Source organism: Protopterus annectens, chromosome 6.part0 (genome assembly GCF_019279795.1).
Source record: "Protopterus annectens isolate FY-2018-M chromosome 6.part0, PAN1.0, whole genome shotgun sequence".
Classification (NCBI taxonomy): Eukaryota; Metazoa; Chordata; order Ceratodontiformes; family Protopteridae; genus Protopterus; species Protopterus annectens.
Window position 1 is genome coordinate 1,477,068,638 of NC_056737.1, and position 21,650 is coordinate 1,477,090,287.

The window sequence follows — 21,650 nt, forward strand, 5'->3', positions numbered from 1 at the left end:
TAGTCCAGAGCTTCTAAACTTTATCTCTTTTTTGTATTAGGAAGTGTGTAGGCTGTGTTAGCCAGGGAGTGACTTGAGATTTGACCCTTTTTGTTCTTAGAGGAGCAAGGGAGTTAAGTGTGTTTAGAAATGTATTATTCAATTCTTGAATAGCCTCATCCAGAGGAAGATTAGATAGGAAGGTCCAGGTGATGGATGAGAGAATACAATTAAAAGAGTCTGGTGGAAATTGGATAGTTTCTGGCACTTTTTGATTTTATGTAGCATAGGATGGTGGGGAGAGTATCTCTGGACACAGATGGGAGAGTGATCACTAATCACTAATAGCATCAGTAGAGAATGAGGATGATGGTAGGGGTTAGGATTGAAGACAAGAATCTAGTCAATGAAAGATACAGAGTTAGTTGGTTTATTTTTATTGTAGTGAGCGGGAGTTGAGATGAGCTGAGAGAATGATGCAAGTTTATGTTAGAGCTTGGGACAGGAGGAATTTAGGGATAGCCAACTGATGTTTACATCACTTAGTAGAATGGTTTCTTTGTGTATGTTATTAGTTAACCAGGAGAGAATTTGTTCTAGTATAGGTATATTCTTACATAGAGGTATATAGATTGCAGCAGTAGTTAAGGTTTTATGTTCATTGAGTTTACAGTTTGCTGTTAAGAGTTCAGCTGACTAAAAAGAAGGTGGGGGTTAGATAACAGGGAAAGGGTGAGATTGTTGGAGTATACAGTAGCAACGCCTCATCCCTTTTTGGTTGCACTGTCCAAAGGATATTATAAACTTGGGTGAGGAATTTGTTATCTGAGATGTGTGGTTAAGCCAAGTTTCTGATGTAGTTATTATGTTAGGAGAATATTGTGATACCCAAGTATGAAATCCACTTACTTATACTTACTGCAAATATGAATGGAAAAGAAGGATAAGTCATTTGTGGTAGGGTTAGAGTGCTGAGGTATCAATTGTAAGGTTAGAGTGTTTGAAGCTGGGTTGCAGTGGGGTGCAGGATTTGTGTGAATATCACAAGAAAGATATAAAGTATTATACAAGTAAAATATGATTGTTTTGAAGAGGTCTAGACAGTGATGTTTGTACTTAGTTTCTGAATGCAGTGAGATGTATGGTGAGATTTTGATCTTGGGAAGGGTAAGGTTAGAAGTATGGAAGAGTGAAGAGGATATGTGAGAAAAATAATGCATTTCAGCATATTGGGTGTACTGAGTAGGTGTTGGAGGAAGATGAATTGGATTAATTTGTATATGATATGAGAAGAGATAAGAAAAAACAGGAGAAGGAGAGGAAACAAGAAAGATAGAAACATATTGGATGCATTGGGATGAATGAGAATAGAAATATTAAGTATAGATATGGAAAAAGTAACTATGAATTAATTAAATGATGGGAATGTGGTATGGGTGTTGTGGGAGAAAAAGGAAGAAATGAGTCAGCAGCACAGAAGAGGTTTTAATTGGAGGTAATTGGGAGGAAGGGGAGTTTCTTGGAGGGGAGGGAAAAGGGTGGTTATCGTGGGAAGTGACTAACTGTGAAAAAAACTTATCAGCAAGTCCAAGAGGTCAGGTAAGCAGAGTGAGCACAGGTAAAATTAACAAAGAAAACCTAGGAAAGTGACTTATAAAAAGTAAAATGTTTATTAAGGAGATCTAAGTCAAGTTAGAGAAAAAGAATATAAGGGAGAATTTCCCTAGAAGGAAGGCAAAACAAATATTAAACACAAAAGAAAAAACATGTATTGATAGGGGTGATTATAGCTGAACAGTGGTCTGCAAATGCATTAGAAAAACTGGAAGGACAAGGAGTGGGCTAAAGAGAATAGTGTGCACTCTACAACCTCTACTTCTAGGAGTTTAGTTTAAAACACAGTAGTTTCAAAAAGTAAAGGCTTTTTGGCAGAACACATGCAATGTATTTTCAGAAGGTAAAAGGCATATCTCAAGTGTTACATTCTTTCTTGGATGGCGATATTCGAGCAGGTCTTATCAGGGATGGTGGTGAGAGAGAGCACTGTCCTCAATTAGGGTAACTGTAAAACAAAAAAGCCAAACAGAGTTGGATGTAGAGCTGGCTCAAGTAGTTGATGTATTTGTAGTAGCAGGACAAGGAGAGTAGACAGTCAGTGCATATTTTGAGATGTTCCAACGGAGTATAAATAAGAGCAGGATGGAGAAGTAAAAGGAGGGAGAGAGACTGTTTTAGAATATCACCAAGTAGGACAGAATGGTTAGCTGCAATTAAACAATAGCTTAGTTGTCCCAGAACAACAGAAGAACAAATGCAGGATAACCGGCATGAATTACTATGTTCACTGGATACAATACACATTGGACCTAAACGTTTTGCCTATAACTACTAATATAGCATTCCGTGTTTCTGCCACAAAAATAGTACCGATACTGACTAACTAAAATAGCCTTCCAAGTACAAGATACAAATACAGTTTCACCTACGCGGCTGTGAAAAAGCTACAGCAGCTGTTCAAGTGACAGTCATTCTACTATTAGTTAAATAAGCTAGCTATTTACGGGTTCGAGATGCTATCTCATATGATTATAAACACAAATTCAACAGAGTAGTGTTATATAAACAGCAGCTTCAACATCCTTCTACTTTAGTAGCCTAGTTATTTTGGAGCTCGAGATGCTATCCCTAAAGGATAACACCATTTCTGCAGTGTGGTTACAATAAACGACAGCTTCTACTCTAATAGCAGTCTTTCTGTGAAATAAGTGTATAAGACCAGAAATTTAACAGTTATTATACCTTATCGCCAGCAAGTACTACATACAAAATTGTGCTAGACAAAATAACAGCAGATATACGTAATAGAAGTATATGACAAATAAATCCTAGGAAGGCATCTGTGTGTGCAAAGTGTTTCAGTGCTGGTATTTAAACTCACTTGCAATGGTGGGAATGTTTAGCTTTTCTGAAGAAGTTAGTGCAAGGTACTAACTAAAAGCTTTTACAGTGGCTTAATAAAATTTGTTGTTTTTCATGTTTTTTACATTTTGGACTGGCCTGAGTCGAGTTCTTGGCTTTTGAATTAGTGGTGGTTTTCGCTAGTTAGTTAGAAATATGTAGTAAACATTCACAATGCAAGGGCATGGTCAGAACATTAGTATTCCTGGCAAAATACTTACTTGGCGGGCACACTATTCCTCTGTATTAAATATATATGTAAGCTGAATTTGTTTTTTGTGATTCTTATTTCATTTAATCCTCATTTTAAAGTGATATAAAGGAGCCACATTTATATTTAAATATGCATTAACTACTGATACTTTCCAGAGACCCACAGGGGGTATATTAGGGGTGTCACTGGAATCAGCCTCTAGAATATTACAGCAGTTTTTAAATGCATTACTGTTAAATGCAAGGGATCGTATCTGTTTCCCATGCATCCCACAGGAGACAGCAACAACCATGCAGGAATTCTATGCATTAGTGCACTTCCCTGAAGTGTTGGATGTTGGGGGCCATAGGTTGCACACACACATAGAAATAAAAGCCCCACCCAGTGAACAGGGAAGCAAGTACATCAATAGGAAAGGTGTTCACTCTAGAAACTGTCAGGTTGCCTGTAATATACAGGGGATCATCTATAATATATGTGCAGGTAACACAGGCAGTTTTCATGACTCACATATATGCACATCTGTGAGCTGTACACTTCGTTTGTTAGGGGTGACATTCTTTAAGGACATCTAGTGAGAGATGTAGGTTATGCACTGGAATCCTGTTGCATGACACCTATGAGAATCTCACACAACCCACTGAGCAAATATGTAACAAGGTCCATTCCCAAACTAGAAGTATCATAGAACATGTGTTTAGATTGCTTAAATCAAGGTTCTGGTGTCTGTACACACCAGGAGGTGCACTCTAGTATGACCCAGGCAGCTCTGCCCAAAGTCTTATAGTCTGTGCCATGTGACACAATATAATTATCAGGAAACATCTCAATAAGGACACCAAGGGGCAGGAACACAGTTTCTTGGACTACAGGTAGGGTCGGCAGTAGCAGCAGATACGGAAGAGGGGTCTGCAGGAGAAACACAAGTTCCCTCAAAATTACAAAAAAAACTTGCACTCTAAACTTTTCAAAGAATGGGAGAACAAAACATTTGTATGCTACAACCATTGCATAAGATATTTAGAACTTTTAACTGTGCAACACATTATTAATGAATTCAATCTACAGACACAAGACTGGTTACTATTACAAAGTATAGTGAATTATTCAAAGGATCTAAGTAGAATTATTAGTAACTCTTCCTATAAAGATCAACCACCTTTAATTTGTTATATATTTGAATTTTTGTACATTAATTTTAACTTTAGCAATATCATTTCCAAACTGTATGGTATACTAATAGGATATAAAACTACACTAACAAATAAACATTGGAACTCAGCAACTAAGGGTTTCTCTCTCAATTATACTTTATTTGAGAAATCCAAATTATTATCCTCTATAAAATTAACATCCTGGGGACAGTATTGAAGTATTTTTACATTGACGTTCCTGCATAGAGTCTTTTTAACTCTTGAGGGGGTTGAAAAATTTAATAAAACTGACAACATAATCTGTTGGAGATGTTGTTCCCCATGTAAAGCGGATTGGATCTATATTTTTATGAATGTGTTTCTTTGAAACAGTTTCGGGATAATATTGAAGCTTTTTAAAGCAGTATTTACAGATAATTTTTCTCTGATTAAATCAATAATATTCTTTAATGTAAATGAAGGCTTTATAATGATCAATGCCAACTCATACCTCTTATGGACAATGCTAGCAATCGCTAGATAGTGTATAACAAAAAAATGAAAGTCCACCACCTCTCCAACTATGGAAGATTTTCTGGCCCTCCTTGAAGAAGTAATTTCCAGAGAAACCAAAATGAAAGAAGTGAGAATAAATCCGAGAATTTTTTTTTAATAATCCTTAGATAAAGGTTTCTGTTCCCATTAAAACTTTTTGTAAATACTCTAACTCTTTCTGAATTATTATTATGCAAACTTTTTGCTATTATTTTATAATTTTATCAATACTGGGCCTTGCAAATACATACATGCATACATACATACAAATATTTCAGGCACGGGCATTAATGCCCTTCTAGCTTGCTAGTATACCAAAACACTTGTTCCCATAATAAGTGTCCAGGCTGTTCTTAAAAATATCTAAACTAGTACTTGCTTTAATGTAATTAAGTAGTCTGTCCCATGCATTGGCTACTCTGCCAGAGAACAAATTAGTACACTTCTCATTCCTATAGAATCTTCTACATAGGTTATCGGATAATTCTCTAGTACTTTTTGATAACCCCAAACATCCCCAGAGGTATGTGTTTCTAAATGTCCTATATATCTGAGTAAGATCTCCTCTTAGATATCTGTAAGAGACTCTGTACAAGTTCAGTTATTTTAGTCTTTTATAATAACTGAAATTTTCACCTCCATGGATACCCTTGGTTATTTCCACTGTACTCTTTCCCGTTTACTCATGCTTGTTTTCTTATAAAGTTTCCTTATTGTTATTCCATACTCAAGTTTGGGTCTAATATAACTAACATAAATAAAGAAATAGTGTATATAGTTGTAGTATGTCTTTTTCATTGTTCTTTTATGTGCGCAAATTGTATCCATGATGTTCATATTACTGTAAAAATTATCATTTTCCTACTTCAATAAAAATATTTGATAAAAAAAAATGAAAATGTAGCAGCTGTCCAGGTACATGGGTGTCCATCCTTCCCAAGTAGATGTTCCAACACAGACACTTCTCAATTCAGTAGGTCATTCATCCTCTCCAACGAGTCAGCCACATGGTTCAGGGAGTCATGCAAATCAGGAAGCAGGATGGCTAGTACTCACACGATCGCTTCAGAGGTCCTGTGGAATGTGCCTGTACCTCCACTATGACCATGCACATACATCTGTCAGCACCTAATGACACACAATCATCAGGAGAAGGGTAGACAGCGAGCCTCCTCTGAGCACTTCTACCAACCTTTCTGTGTGGCACTTTGCCCTCATGATGGCTATGGGGAGAAACAAACAACTTTCCTAGTGGAGTTATCACACTACCCTGATAAACCATGTCACCCTCAACCTGTTCTATATCAGAGGTCTCCATGTCATGGGTATGTGAAGGCATACTGACTGCATCTGAAATATGGTCAGGGGATGTGGTAGCCGCAACATCATTGTCAGACTGATCCTCTGCACCCACAGACTGTGCCTTTTCATTACCACAATCATCATCAACAGAAGCTACCAATACTCAACCATCAGGTGATAGGAGTTCCACAGTGCTGCTGTCAGGATCACCTAACAAGCAATAAACACAACATTGTCTGCCCTTACAAATGACCAGACACATAGATTGATATATGTGGAGGTGCTCACATTTAACTTACCCAAACCGTAAATACCTCACAGACACAGTCCTCAGAAACTCTGCATGCACACAAACAAGTCATCTCCCACCAAAACACATAAAACCACATCTCATTGTGTCTCAACTATCAAGACCATAAAACATAACACCAAACAACCCAATATTTTGGTCATAGGAGACTCCATTGTTAGACACACTTATATACTGTTCATCAGGCTGGATAAGGTTATAGTTATTTGCTTGCCAGAGACCAGGATTCACTAGATTACACAAGCACTCAGGTCTCTAAACCCTATATACTAGTAAAAAGTGGTCATAGTCCATGTGGGCACAAATAACCTGAGATGTACCTCCTAGACTATATGAAGACAGATATGATTAAGCTCTTAGAATATGTGTCACAGGCAAGTATGAGACTAGCATTGAGCAGTATTCTACCATCTCCAAGGATGATGCCAAAATGCCAACAAAAACAATAGACTTTAATAATTGGCTTAGCTATTGGTGTCATTCCAAAGGGGTCCAATACTTGTCAGCCTGGGAGAACATGACTGACAGACTACACTGCTTTACTAGGGATGGTCCTCACCTGTCACTGCTAGGCTTTTGAATATTTGCTATTTTTAGACATTGCCAAACAGACAAAACTTCCAACATAGCAAAATCTACTCAGGGAAAGCTAAAGGTATTACTGCTCAAAGCTAGGAGTTTGAAAAAGAAACTGCACGTCCTTGAAGCATTGCTTACCCTGGAGAATGCTGAAGTTTGTGCAGTTACAGAAACATGGATCATTACACCAGCAGTGCATGTTTATAATACCTTGTATCTCTAAACAGCAGGTCATTGATGCTCTCTCTAAGGTGATAAACACAGCATCTATGGGACATGATAACATCCTAGGCTGTGTCCTACATGGGCTTCAACAAGAATTAGCAACACCGTTGGGTACTCTTTTCAATCATAGTCTAAGTAATGGCTTCATCCCAGCTGAATGGAAAATGGCCACCATTATTCTCTTGCACAAAGGTGGTGCTCCACTGACCCCAGGAACTATAGCCCTATTAGCCTGACTTGGCTTATCTGCGAGGCCATGGAGCAAATCATCATGGATCTTATCAACAAAGATACGGGTAATCTCCAAACACTTGAGCCTACTCAGTTTGGATTTGTCAAAGGGAGATCATGGTTGTTAAACCTGGTGGACTTTTTCTAGACAGATACCAACAGTCTGGATGTAGGGAAATCTATGCATGAGGCCTACCTTGACTTAGGCTAGGCTTTTGACACTATCCCCCACTCAGGTACCATTGACAAACTCATTCAGCTAGGAAACAACCCTTATATCATTAGATGGATTGCTAAATGGCTCACTGATAGAACACATAGAGTCAAAATAGGTGAATCCACCTCCAACAGCAGACTTGTAACCAGTGGTACTCCACAAGGATCAGTCCTGGGACCCCTACTGTTTGGAATCTTTTTTTCTAAAGTGCAAGCTAAAACTAAAGGTCTGTGGCTGACAAAGTTTGCTGATGACTGCAAACTGGGAGCAGTCATAGAATCTCCAAATGATGTCAGCATCCTACATGAGGGTCTTACACAATGAAATGATTATTGCCAAAGTCATGGCCTTAAACTCACTGCAAAAATGTATTGTCATCTCTTTCAGTAAGGGTGATGCTTCTGCTATCTACCACATCAATAGCAACACCTTAAGTATGCACTCAGTGGTGAGAGACCTGGGGACTCTGGTTGACAGCAACCTCACCTTTGACCACCACGTCTCCACAGTGGTAAGAAGGGAATTCTTTATTGCTCATCTCATAAGCAAGGGCATTGCCTCCAGAATAAAAGAAGTTATAACCTCTTTGTACTGTTCCCTCATCAGGCCAATAATTGAGTACAATGCCCTTTTGGTATGTACCTTTCCAAGCACCTGCAGCAATTGGAGAGACCACAATGGTTCCTCACAAGAAAAATTCTAGGTTTTCAGCTTCTGTCCTATGTGCATCATCTGAAATCACTGTTACTTTATTCTAGTTCATACAGACTACTCAGAAGTAAACTCTGACTTGCATGCAAGGCAATCTCTGACCCTGCTTTATTGGAAATGCTGCAACTCTGTAAGTCAAATGATACACGGGTTACTTACTTTAAAGACCTTAACCTGGTATGTGACATTAATAGAACCTGCTTGAGGGACAGATTTGTCTCCCAGAGCTTACCACACCTTTGGAACAGACTCCCATTTCATGTCAAACAGAGCACCCCCTTGGCCCTCATCAAATGCATTCTGGATAATTGGATGGGTAACCATAAATTCACCCAGGGGGTTCCACCTGTGTCCCCCTTGTACAGGGCCAATAGGTGCTGATCATGGAAATAAGGGTAGAACTTGGCTAGGCTTATAAGGGCCCTAGGGCCATTAGCCTAGTAACTTCCTAAAATCCAATGTTCCACTCATCACTGCACATAAAAGGGCAAAAGCTGGAGGTGTATCTGTCTACATAAAGGATAAGCACGCGCCAAGACTGGTCAAGAATATGAGATGCTTGAGCTATTCCTTATGCTTAAGCTGCACCCTGGCTCACAAAAGAAACAAGGCAAAAAATGCTTCAGAGAAATATAATCTGGTCCAAATGGAGAAATACTAAAAACCCAACTGATCATGATACCTTTAGACAGCTGAGAAATGCTACAAAAATATTAATACTCCAGGATAAAAAAAACTATTACCTGAAAATCCAGCAAGCCCAACATCAAAACCCACAAAAATTCTGGACAAGTATAAATAGCCTACTCCATCCAGGGCACTCCAAAACTCCTATCCCATCTAATTTGACTCAGAATTCTCCCAGCCAAATTGCCAATACTTTTAACAAATTTTTATCTGAAACAGTCCAAGCCTTAGCAAATACCTTATCTCCTGTCAGCATCTCTAACACATGCTCTCTAACCAATATACCTTCTGACTTACAACTGCAGCCTGTTCCAACAGCTCTCATCCATACCCTACTTCATAAACTAAAACCATGTTCACCTTCAGCTGACCTCCTTCCAGCTGAATTTCTGCAAATTGCAGCTGATGTACTTGCTTAGCCTATCTCTATATTAATAAATAGAACCATTACAGAAGGTTCTATACCATCTCTCTGGAAAATCTCACATATTATCCCATTACATAAGGGAGGTAACTCAACTGAAATCTCTAACTTCCATCCCATAGCTCTACTTTCTCCGTTAGCAAAAATCATGGAAAGATGCATTTATCGGCAATTACTTGATCATCTCCTTCAAAATTATCTATTGCCACCATGGCTTCAGGCCATTTCATAGTACCACAACTGCACTCCTATCCTTTTCAGACTGTATTAATAAAAATCGTAATAACAATTTGCTCTCCTCAGCTCTCTTTTTAGACCTCTCCAAAGCCTTTGACATAGTGAATCATCACCTAATGTTAGAGAGACTTACATCACTTTCAGTAGACACTCAGACAATCAAATGGTTTAAGTCCTACCTATAAAACAGACAACAAGCAGTCCTCTGGGACAATAACCTGTCGACCCAGCTCCCTATCTCCCTAGGAGTCCTACAGGGCTCTATTCTGGGACCCCTCCTTTTTTCCATTTTCATTAATGATCTGAAAACATCCCTTCCTCAAACCACCTGCATACAATATGCCGATGACTCTACATTAATCTGTGCTGCAGCATCTCATGCTGAACTGCAGTCTAGCACCCAAAAAGCATTTACTATAGTTGAAAACTGGTTCTTCAAATGCTGTCGCCTCCTAAACCCTAAAAAAAAAAACTCCTATTATTCATCCCCACCCTAAAGTCTCCCCCCATCAGTTTCTCAGTAGTTTCAAATAATGGTACTGTAATAGTACCTGATACAACAACTAAACTTTTAGGCGTAAAAATCGATCACAATCTTAGTTTTGACTCTCACATAAACTTAACCATTAAATCAGTCAATAGAAAACTTGGTTTACTTTATAGGCTAAAAACCTTCCTTACACCTTCTGCCAGGACTACTATCGCCCAAACACACCTAATTTCGACCCTTCTCTATGCATCACCAACTTACACTAACCTATCCAAAAATAATCTAAATAAGCTGGCCACCGCTTATAATAACATTGCCAAAATCTGAAAAAATTAGGATGGTTGGAACTGCAAAACCAACATCTTCTTTCACAACTAACTATAACTCAGAAGATCCTGTATCATCCTACAAGTACTCCCATACTCTCTAGCCTTATTAACCCATACAAAAATCTGACAACCCTATGCTCAGCTAATAAGGTACTAGTAGCCACCCTTAAACCTAATAACAAATCTGGAGACTGTCTATTTGCTAATACCATTGAAAACTCTTGGAACAAGCTTCCTAATAAACTGACATCCCTGACATCCACACCTTTTTTTAAGAAGCAACTAAGAACCTTCCTTACTTCACAATGGCTATGCCCATGTACTAATCCTGACTGATATTTCCTCCTCTTAACCACCACCTTCATATGACCATAACATTCATCTCTGATGAAAAAAAAAAAAAAAAAAAAACTACCACCTTCACATGACCGTAACATTTATCTCTGAGGCAAAAAATATATATATATTTATGTTGTTGTAATATGATCAACTTATACATGTACATATGTTTCTTTCTTTCTAAGTTTCTCTTATGTAATCTATATGCACTCTCATATTCATGTAATTTTCTTTCCTCTTAAGTTATCTACTTAAAGGGGTATCTATGTTTAATTATTTTTTAAATATTATCCTTTTATGTCTTTTACTTACAGATTTGTGATAATTTGTATAATGCTGTAGTGGAGCTTTTCTCCCCGGGCCTCTACTGAAAATGGACATATATCCAGTTAGGCTAGCCCGGTCAACAAATGTAAATAAATAAAAAAATAAAATAAATAAATTCAATGTCCAACTAAGCACAAGAAAAATCCATTACCATATCTTTGTTAGGTACAGGTTCCCTACCATGAACAAGGAAACTAATACATCATACCTGAATTTACTAGAGACATTTACCATTCATCCCAATACTATAGTCATAGCTGAGTTTAACATTAACTGGCATTAATTGGGAAACATACATGACCACTATCATGAAGGCTCAAAGATTTCTAGACTTGTCAATGCAAATTCCCTGGAGCAGCTACTGTGCACTCCCACTGGGAGTACAAGTATCCCAGACCTGGTACTCACAAATCCAGTAGAGGTTTGCACTCTCCTCCCCAAGTGCAGATCACAAACAGTCTTCCATGAAATAAATATAAAACTACAACCACCACCTAACCCCAAAACCTTTAAGACCTTTTTAAGGCAAACTACCTCATATTAAGTGACGACATAACTAGTTTTCAAACTCCCTCAAACTCAGGAAACACTGAAATCTATGCAGAGGCATACACAAAAGCCCCGTATATTCACATAAAAAACTGCATAGAAACATCAGTACCAGATGAAGTAAGCCTAAGACAAGCTGCAAAAACAAGCCACGCCGGTGGACCTCTGGCATAAATAGGTTGTACAACAAAGGAAAGAAAATCATGTCTAGGAATAAGAGAGAGAATATACACAACAGAAAAAACTCCCTCATTAGTCTTAGCAAGCAAATCAGGGGACAAATCAAGTCTAGAGAAGCAAATTTTGAGCAAAATCACCTTCCAAGCCAAGGATAACCATAAGCATTTTTCAGTTATACTCGCAATCTTAAGTGCAACACCCAACAATATGCGGAACTAGATGTAGACCACATCCTCTATACTCAGCCAAAAGATATCAAAAATCTGTTGGCCAATAAATTCAGCTCATATTTCAACTCTTCATCACCTTGAGTTATCCCCCACCCCAAAAATACCCCCCACCATTCCTCTACCAAATATCACCAAAGAACAGGTCACCACTGCACTCTCTAATACTAAAAACATGGCTTTGATGGGTCCCAGCAATATTCCAGGATGTCTCTTAAATAGATTGAAACAGGGCCTATTAAGACCACTAGGATATATATTTAATCACAGCCTCCAGACTGAATTTGTCCCTGTGGAGTGAAGGACAGAAACAGTCATCCCTCTGCATAAAGGGGAACCAACAATAGACATGGGAAACTAGAGACACATAAGTTTGACTAGTCTTAAATGCAAGTCCATGGAAAGAATAATCATGAACCTGATAAATAGCAACATAGGAAACCAACAAACACAGGACCCAACCCAGCGCAGCTTTAACAAGGACAGGTCATACCTGCTTAATCTGGTGGACGTCTTTGAGAAAGTCAGTAGGGTCATGGGGCTATAGATCCTCAACCATGTCCCAAGACTCTCACTCCACATTCCTAAGCACCCTGGAATCTATTAAGATCCAACCCAATGCTCACATACTAGGTGACTTCAACTACCTCTCCATCAACTGGGAAAACTACTCATGTATCAATGAACTGGCCCAATGCTTCTGGAATTCATCAATTCTAATGCCTTGGACCAGCTCATAATTACCCCCACTAGAGGAAGCAAATCCTTGACCTGGTTATTACTAATATGGGCAACCGTTGCTCTACACCAATAGTCAATTCCTCCCTGGTTAGATCCCTCCACAAACTAATCACCATGGAAATCCACATCTCACTCACACCCCCGCAAAGTATCCACCATGAAAAACTTCTCCAAAGCTGACTGTGGACTTCTAAAAACAGAGGTGGCTAACTTCAAGGCACCCATGCCAATGGAAAATAGTTGCATGACTGCCGAATCATACACCAATGCACTGTACGAACACGTACATAAATGCATGGAACTAGCCATATCCAACAGAACCAAGACGCTCTCCTCCAAAAAAAAGGAAGCCAATCTGGTGGTCCCCTGCCATTAATAAACACTACAACAGAAGGAAGAAACTGTTGAAGAAAATGTGAAGTTCCAAGACTGGAAAAATTCCCTTATTAGCCTCAACAAAAAGTTGAGATCCCTCATCAAAACCTCCAAAGCCAACTATGAAGGCAGAATTGTGGCAGACACTAAAAACAGCCAGAAAGCCTTCTATAGTTATATCAAGAATCTCCATGGCAATACCCAGATTTTCTCTGAGTTACTGCACAATAGTACCTCCTATACTGAGCCAAAAGATATTCCCAGTATACTGGCCGACAGATTCAGATCCAACTTTACCCCTCTCTCCCCCTCCCTAAAGGACCAATCACAATACCAGAGGAATGCTAGGCACACAGTATTACTGAAGCACAGGTTAAAGCTGCATTGTCCAAGGCCAAGAACACAGCTTCCAAGGGACCTGACAATATCCTTGGATATATTCTACATGAACTACAAAGTGAACTGGCACCATATCTGTGTTCCCTGTCCAATCACAGCTTCACATCAGGCTTTGTCTCTACCGAATGGCACACTGCTACAGTCATCCCTCTCCATAAAGGGGGAGTGACTGCAGCCCTTGGGAATTATCACACCATTAGCCTGACGAGTCTAATATGTAAAGCTATGGAGCGCATCATCATGGACCTAATTAACAAGGATATAGGGAATCACCACACTCTAGATCCCACACCATTTGGTTTTGTGAAAGGTAGATCATGCCTGCTCAAACCGGTTGACTTATTTGAGTCAGTCACCAGAGCTGTGGATGAAGGTAAGGCAGTTCATACAGCATATCTCAATCTGCCCAAGGCCTTTGATACCATTCATCACTCAGGAATTATTGATAACTCGCCAGACTAGGTATCAACCCTTATATCGTTAGGTGGGTTGCAAACTGGCTCACAGATAAAACCCACAGTGTGAAAGTAGCAGACTCCAAGTCAGACTGCCAACCAGTCATGAGTGGAGTCCCACAGGGAATGGTCCTGGGTCCCCTCCTGTTTGGCATCTACTTCTCAGAACTCCAGGCCAACAAAGACAGACTCTGGCTGACCAAGTTTACATCTGACTTTAGGCTGGAAGCCATTATTAACTCCCCAAGTGATGCAGATATCCTACAGAAAGGCCTCACTGCGACCAATGACTGGTGTAGAAACCATGACCTTATGTATAATGCCAAAAAATGTCTCATCATCCCCTTTGGGAAAAACTCAGTTCCCAATAATTACCACATCTATGGGAGCCCACTGAACACTGAAGGCATTATAAGAGATATGGGGACACAGGTTGACAGCAATCTCTCCTTCAGCCACCACATTTCCACTGTGGTCAGAAAGTCCTTCTGTGTGGCACATCTCATTACCAAGTGGTTTGCATCCAGGAAAAAAGAGGTCATCATTTCTCTCTATTCTTCCCTCATTAGTCCAATCAGAGAGTATAATGCTCCATTGGTATGTACCTCACTAGATACCTGAAATAGCTGGAGAGGCCACAAATGTACCTCATGAAGAGGATCATAGGCCTTAAATGCATGTCCTACATGGACAGACTCAAAAAGCTCCAACTATTCTCTATCTCATATCATCTACTTAGAGGCGAACTCTGCTTGACTTACAAAGCCATGTCTGATACAGCTCTGTTAGAAATGCTACATCTAAAGAAATCCCAATCCCTCAGCACCACACACTCTAGAGACATCAACCTCATTACCACAATAAACAGAACATGCTGGAGGGACAGATTCATAGGTTCATAGGTAGGTACTAGGCTATTGGCCCTAGGGCCTATATAAGCCTTACCAAAAATGTACCCTGGCTTTTGCCACCCAAGAAAATGATTTTCCTGTACCCCTGTTGAGCAGACCCACAGAGGTGATCCCCAGGGTGAATTTTCTATTTCCCATCCAATCATCAAATTTTTCTTGAAGAGTGCTAATGAGGAGCTTTGTTTGCTATAGATAGGTAGTTTGTTTCAGTGTATGGGAAGTCTCTGGGACAGGAATCTATCCATCTAGCATGTTCTGTTTATTTTGGTGACAAGGTTTAGGTCCCTAGAGCATTTAGCTTGGAGGCATTGGGATATCTTTAAGTGGAGCATGTCCAACAGCTCTGGGTTTGACATAGCTTTGTATGTTAGGCAGAGATTTCCTCTGAATAGGCGATATGTGATGGAGTAAAGCTGGAGTTTTTTGAGACGGACTGCATAGGGCATTTGTTTGAGGCTGGTAATCCTCTTTGTGAGGTATGTCTATGGCCTTTCCAGTTGTTGTAGATGTCTTGTGAGGTACATACCAAAAGGGGCGTTGTATTCTATAATGGGTGTAATGAGTGATGAGTAGAGGGGAATGATGACCTCTTTTTTTCCTGGATGAAAAACCTTTTGTGATGAGGTGTGCCACATAGAAGGATTTCCTAACTACATTGGTGATGTGCTTATCAAAGTAGATACTACTGTCCACCTGTGCCTCAAGGTCTCTTATCACACTTTCAGTGTTAATTAGACTACCACCTATGTGATAGTTCATGGGTACAGAGTTTTTACCAAAGGGGAAGATAATGCACTTTTTGGCATTGAGCTTGAGGCCATGGCTTTGACACCAGGCATCTGTTTCAGTGAGGCCCTTTTGTAGGATGTCCACATCATTAGGAGTTTCGATTATGGCTCCTATTTTGCAGTCATCTGCGAACTTCATTAGCCAAAGACCTTCTGTGTTAGCCTGTACTTCAGAGAAGTAGATACCAAACAGGAGAGGACCCAGGACTGAACCCTGTGGTACTCCACTTGTTACTGGTCTTAAGTCAGATTTAGAGTCTGCTACTTTCACAGTGTGGGTTCTTTCAGTGAGCCAGTTGGCAACCCATCTTGTGATATAGGAATTTATACCTAACATAACCCATAACCCAGATAATGCCCATGCTCTGGAATAGACTTCCCATCCATGTCAAGCAGAACACTTCACTGGCCCTCTTCAAGAGAAATCTTGATGAGTGGATGGGAAATGGAAAGTTCATCCTGGGGATCACTCCAGTGGCTGTACTTGATAGAGGCACTGGGAACTAATGTCGGGTGGCACAATGCCAGGGCACCTCTATGGGCTAGGCCTATAAAGGCTCCAGGGCCATTAGCCTAATGCACATCTATGAACCTATGAGGGTAAAACAGGGCATACTGCTTTCTTTGAGCTGGCTAAGGCATTTGACACAATTCTCTACTTGAGTATTACAGATAAACTCACAAACCTGACCATAAATCCCTATGTTACCAGATGGATAGCCAGATGGCTCATGGGCAGGACACATGTTGTTAGAGTGGGTGAATCCAGAATTAGCAAGAGGCCAATTGCTAATGGTGTGCCACAGGGCTCAGTGTTGGGACCTCTCCTGCTCAGAATATACTTCTCTTTAGTCAAGGCTAATGTAGAAGGCCTTTGACTGACTAAGTTTGTTGATGACTGCTAGATGGGGGAATCATTAAATCCCCTAGTGATGTACATAGATATTCTTCAGAAGGGTCTTACTCAGACAAATGGTTGGTGCTAGAAACATGGTATAAAACTAAATGCAAAAATGCATAATCATACCCTTTGGGAAGTCACATATCCTCAATTGGAGTGGACTCGTAGGTTCCTTACAAAATGTATGGGGTGTAAACAACATGTCTTGTGCAGATAGACTAGAGATTATGCCTACTCTTTAACAGACTTCCTATTCACATAAAGCAGAGAACTTCCCTAATCCTCTACAAATGTAGCTTGGATCAATGGACGGGGAATTGAAAATTCACTCCTGAAGTGGTGCCCATGTCCCTTACGGGCAGGGGCATTCTGTAAAATACTCAAAAGACTAGGCACAGACCTAAGCCATTTTCTATCCCTTAGGGATTGAAAACTAGTAAAAATTTGGGTATTAATGCCTAGGCTTGTAAAGACTCTTAAGCCATTAGCCTAGTAATCTCCAATGAGCCTATGAACCATAGAAATAGAGAATATAATTGATCAAAAATGTTCTTATATTAAAAGTATGTCAAACTATAATAGTTGCTGAAGCAACACAAATGTTGCTCTCAGTTAGACCTGAATCTACATTATATACAATAGTAATAATAACAAGATGTATCCTTACCATGTATAGGTGGTCTTACAGCCTGCAATCCAGATGTCCCTGTAAGTAAGGAAGGGAAAAGAAATAAGGCTGATAAACATCACAATGCAAATGAAACAAGAAATGGAGAACAACAGGCTTTTTATGTGCAGATTAAGAATGTTCTCATACAAATTCCACCCCGCTGTCAAACTCTCCTCTCTCTCTTTCTCTATTACTGTGTCATCTAACACATCATTAGCTTCACATTTATCAGACGTAACATATGTGCATAAAAAGACATAACAATGACACTTGTATTTTGCATACCTGGAAGTTCTGCTTGAGAAAATCTGAATCTATCATTCACATCAGCACCAATATATCAAGGATTCTGTGTGAACTCTCTGCCATGCTATCTAGATCTCTGACAGTGGACAGAAATACATTTCAGTTAGAGGTTCTTCTCTAGAAAAACACCTCCTTTAGCCACTTGTTCTCAAGCAGCTGCAGCCACCTTATGGATGGCAGAGAATATCATATCACTTATCCTGTGCCATATCTATGAACAACATCTTCCATGACATCCAACAGGATTCATGTCATTGACTACCTGCTGGCATGTTCTCTTTTGTGCAGATTGAACACATCTAGCTCTCTCTAAGATAAAAGCTTGATGGCAATACAAGGCTTGGATAATAACCTCATTTCCTTCATCAGTGAATGACGGCTTGTGAGGTACAGATTTTTGCTTGGGTGCTATGTCTCTGTTTGGGATAAAACACAAAACAGACAAAAAGTTAAATATTTAATAGACATGACAGCTGTGAACTGAGTTATGTATGAATGAATGTATGAATCAATCACAGACACAAGAAAGTAATGCTATCGATGACTACACACAAGTTAGAACAACCTTCCCGCACCCCCCCAAAAAAATTCTAAGTCAAATATCAGTAACAATATAAAACAATTCCAAAATGCAGATAACACAAGTTTAAGTATGTAATACATTGCAGCATTAACAAAACTATTTTTTATGAAATAACAAAAATGTGTTACAGTTCTATAAAACAGAGAATATGTTGGTGTAACTGTGTAAGACATTGCAGCATTATGAATAATAATTCACAAAGTACAAGTAGAAATGTACAAAACTATTATAGTGCCATCTCCACAGCTGTGGGGGGTAGCCAGGTAGATATCACAAACTTAGCACATTTCTTTTTGCTAGCACAAGTAAAAATGCCTGACCTTGCTAGAAAGTTATATTATACCCGACTTCAATAATTGTCCAAATTCCAGTAAAATCAACCTACAAAATATAGCAGGTAGCATTCTCTAGTAAATGTTTTGTAATGAAGACATAACTGATGTACATGGACTATGCCAACAGTAAAAGATAAAGAAAAAACAGAAAGATAAATAAGCCAATTGCAATGGGCATTGCAATTCATCCTTAATGTTGCACGAAATGTATTATGTAAGTAATAGAAAAATACCTTGACAAAAAGCAGATAATTCTCCAAAAGTGGAGTGTAGTTATCTATATAGAGGTCTCTGGATCCAAGCAGTCTCCTCACTATAATACAAGTGCATTAGCCAAACAGTTACCTTTATTTAGTCCAGTGTCAGTCCTGTGAACACTGTGAGCATGCAGTTGAGGTGTTAAATCATTAGCATTCCTGAATATCACAAACTGCACTAAGTGCAGGGAAGGTAAACATGGTGTAAGTAGCTACACAATTTCTTGCACATGCTGTAGCAATACAAAGCTGGGCATTGAGGATTGTTACCTGCTAATGGCTTGCAAGTGCCCATAATTAGTCTGACTGCAGGAACTATCAGTGTTTCACAGTTTCCCTTTGCTTTATAGTTACTTAGGGTGTGTCAGGGAGAATAGCCTTACTAAAAATTTCTTAAAGTACATCAACTGAGTTTGAACATCAACAACATTCGTATGCTATTTTAATGACCGCATTTATTGCCTCTTTCTAATAAATATTGTGCATATTCAAAGGAGTACATTATGTATTGATACAGATAACATATGCAATAAAAATGAGATAGTGTTGCTCTTAGGAAAGCACAGAAAAAAGAATGAGGAAGAGAGGAATACAGCTGGTGTGTTTGCTCTCCTTGTTTAAGACTGTGTGAGTACATGGGTATCTTAACTGCTGGCAATATCCTAGTAACCCAGACATTTACTGGCAAATGAGAATGGGCAACTGTTCATAACTTAATTCTCTTGCACATTCAATGTGACTTGATACAAGGTCACATTTTTACTGCATTTGAATGTTTTTTCCCTTGCTAATATATGTGATTTTCTGTAGCAAATGTGAAGAAATAATCTTAAATGATTGTTTTTAATACCCTGGCTTGAGGCTTCAAATCCATACAGTTTGCTGTTGTAAGATGACAAAGAAGATTACACTTCAGAAATGTACATTTTCAGTACTTGTTTCAAAATGTTCCTTTTCTTCTTGATCATTCTCATGCCATTTGGCACTGCATTCCATTGACTGGCAGCAGTCAGTAGCAGTGAATGGCAATTAAGTGTCCAAGGAAAAAAAAACAGGAAAATTTTATTTAGAATGTCATCCAGGGCATAATTGATATTGGCATTGGTGCTCTTTTGTTAGCATTCTGGACAGTACTGCTTGAAGGAATTCCAGTTGTCACTCACCTATATCTGAGGAATAATGTGTAAATGTATCGAGTATACAAAAACTGTACTGAAGATACAGGGTTGAAAACTGGTTCATAGATAATTTCACTGATGGTGGTCATAATAACTCTTGACAAACATTTTGGTGTATGAATGTACTGAGGTAAAAAACTCAATAGGGCTAGTATTGACTACAAGTGAAATTCAGAAATGTCATATTTTATGGTGGCAGCATTAATTGTGTGTGTGAAAAAAGAAACCATTTCTGCTGTTACCTATCAGCTTTTCTATTTACATGGCATTTTCTAAATCCTGATATTGTGAGACATAAATAATACTAGCAATATGGCAAGGAGATGTGAGAAGGCTGAATGTGTCAGTGTAATGTAGTAGTAGCTCTGATCATTGCTAGATATACACTGTGATTCATTTATGTTCCTTCAAATTGTTATCCAAAACAATTTTGTGTAAATGCTTTGGATACATTTTGCCTTCTCTGTTTGTGCACCACTTGACAGCACAAAATGAACTTCCATGGGGTAAGGAAAAAAGTGAAGAAATTTATTTTACGCTGCCTTATGTGGTGCAAACCAGACAAGCAGCATTGTCTGGCCATCAACACTTTGTTTAGTACTTATTGAAGAGAATATATCTCTCAGATAATTTTCTCTGTGGCACAAGATGTAAATGCAGTGAACGTAAATAAAAAAGGACAGCTGATGCATGGTTCAAATTGACTTAATTGATAATTTTACAGAGGATGGTCTAAATAAATATTTAATCACATATTGTGATAAGATTGTGTTGTTTAAAAATCAAATATTGTCAGTATTGCTAACATGTGACCTGTCATTTGTCAAATTTCACATTATATGTCATTAACTACAAGTCTGATAATGTGTTCCACAAAGTGCATTTTTTATGTTGCAATGAGATGTGAGAAGAATGAATGCATCACTCAAATGCACTTCTTGCTATGGTCATTCCTATAAATACACATTGATATAATTTAATTTATTTGGCAGCTTTTTATTCTATCATACATTTTTATGCCTTTCCCATTTGTTCTCTGCTCAGCAGCACTCAAACATGGTTCACTGCTAAGGAAAAAAGTGAAAATTTTAGTTTAGACTGCCTTATGTAGCACAGACGTGACTGGCATTGGTGAGCGGCCCTCAGCACCATGGATAGCAATGACTGCAGAGAATGACCTGACAGATTTTCAAATCTGTGGCACAAAGTGTAAATGAAGTGAATTGTGAGAAATAAAGCACATGATGCCTTGTTTGAATCCTGTTTAGAGATCACATTTACATTATTCTCAGTATGTATTTTTTTATCTGCATTTGACCTCTGCTTGGCAGAGTGCAAACACAGTTCACAACTAAGGGAAAAAGTGAAAAATGTAGTTTATGTAGTACAAACATGTCTGACAATGGTATGTTTTCCTCAGCATTCTGGATAGTCCTGACAGGAAAATTCCACTTATCACATACCTACCTCAGTGGAACAAGGCTTTAGTGCAGTGAATTTAGATAAAGAACACAGGTGATTAAGAGTTTGAATACAGCCAAAAGATAA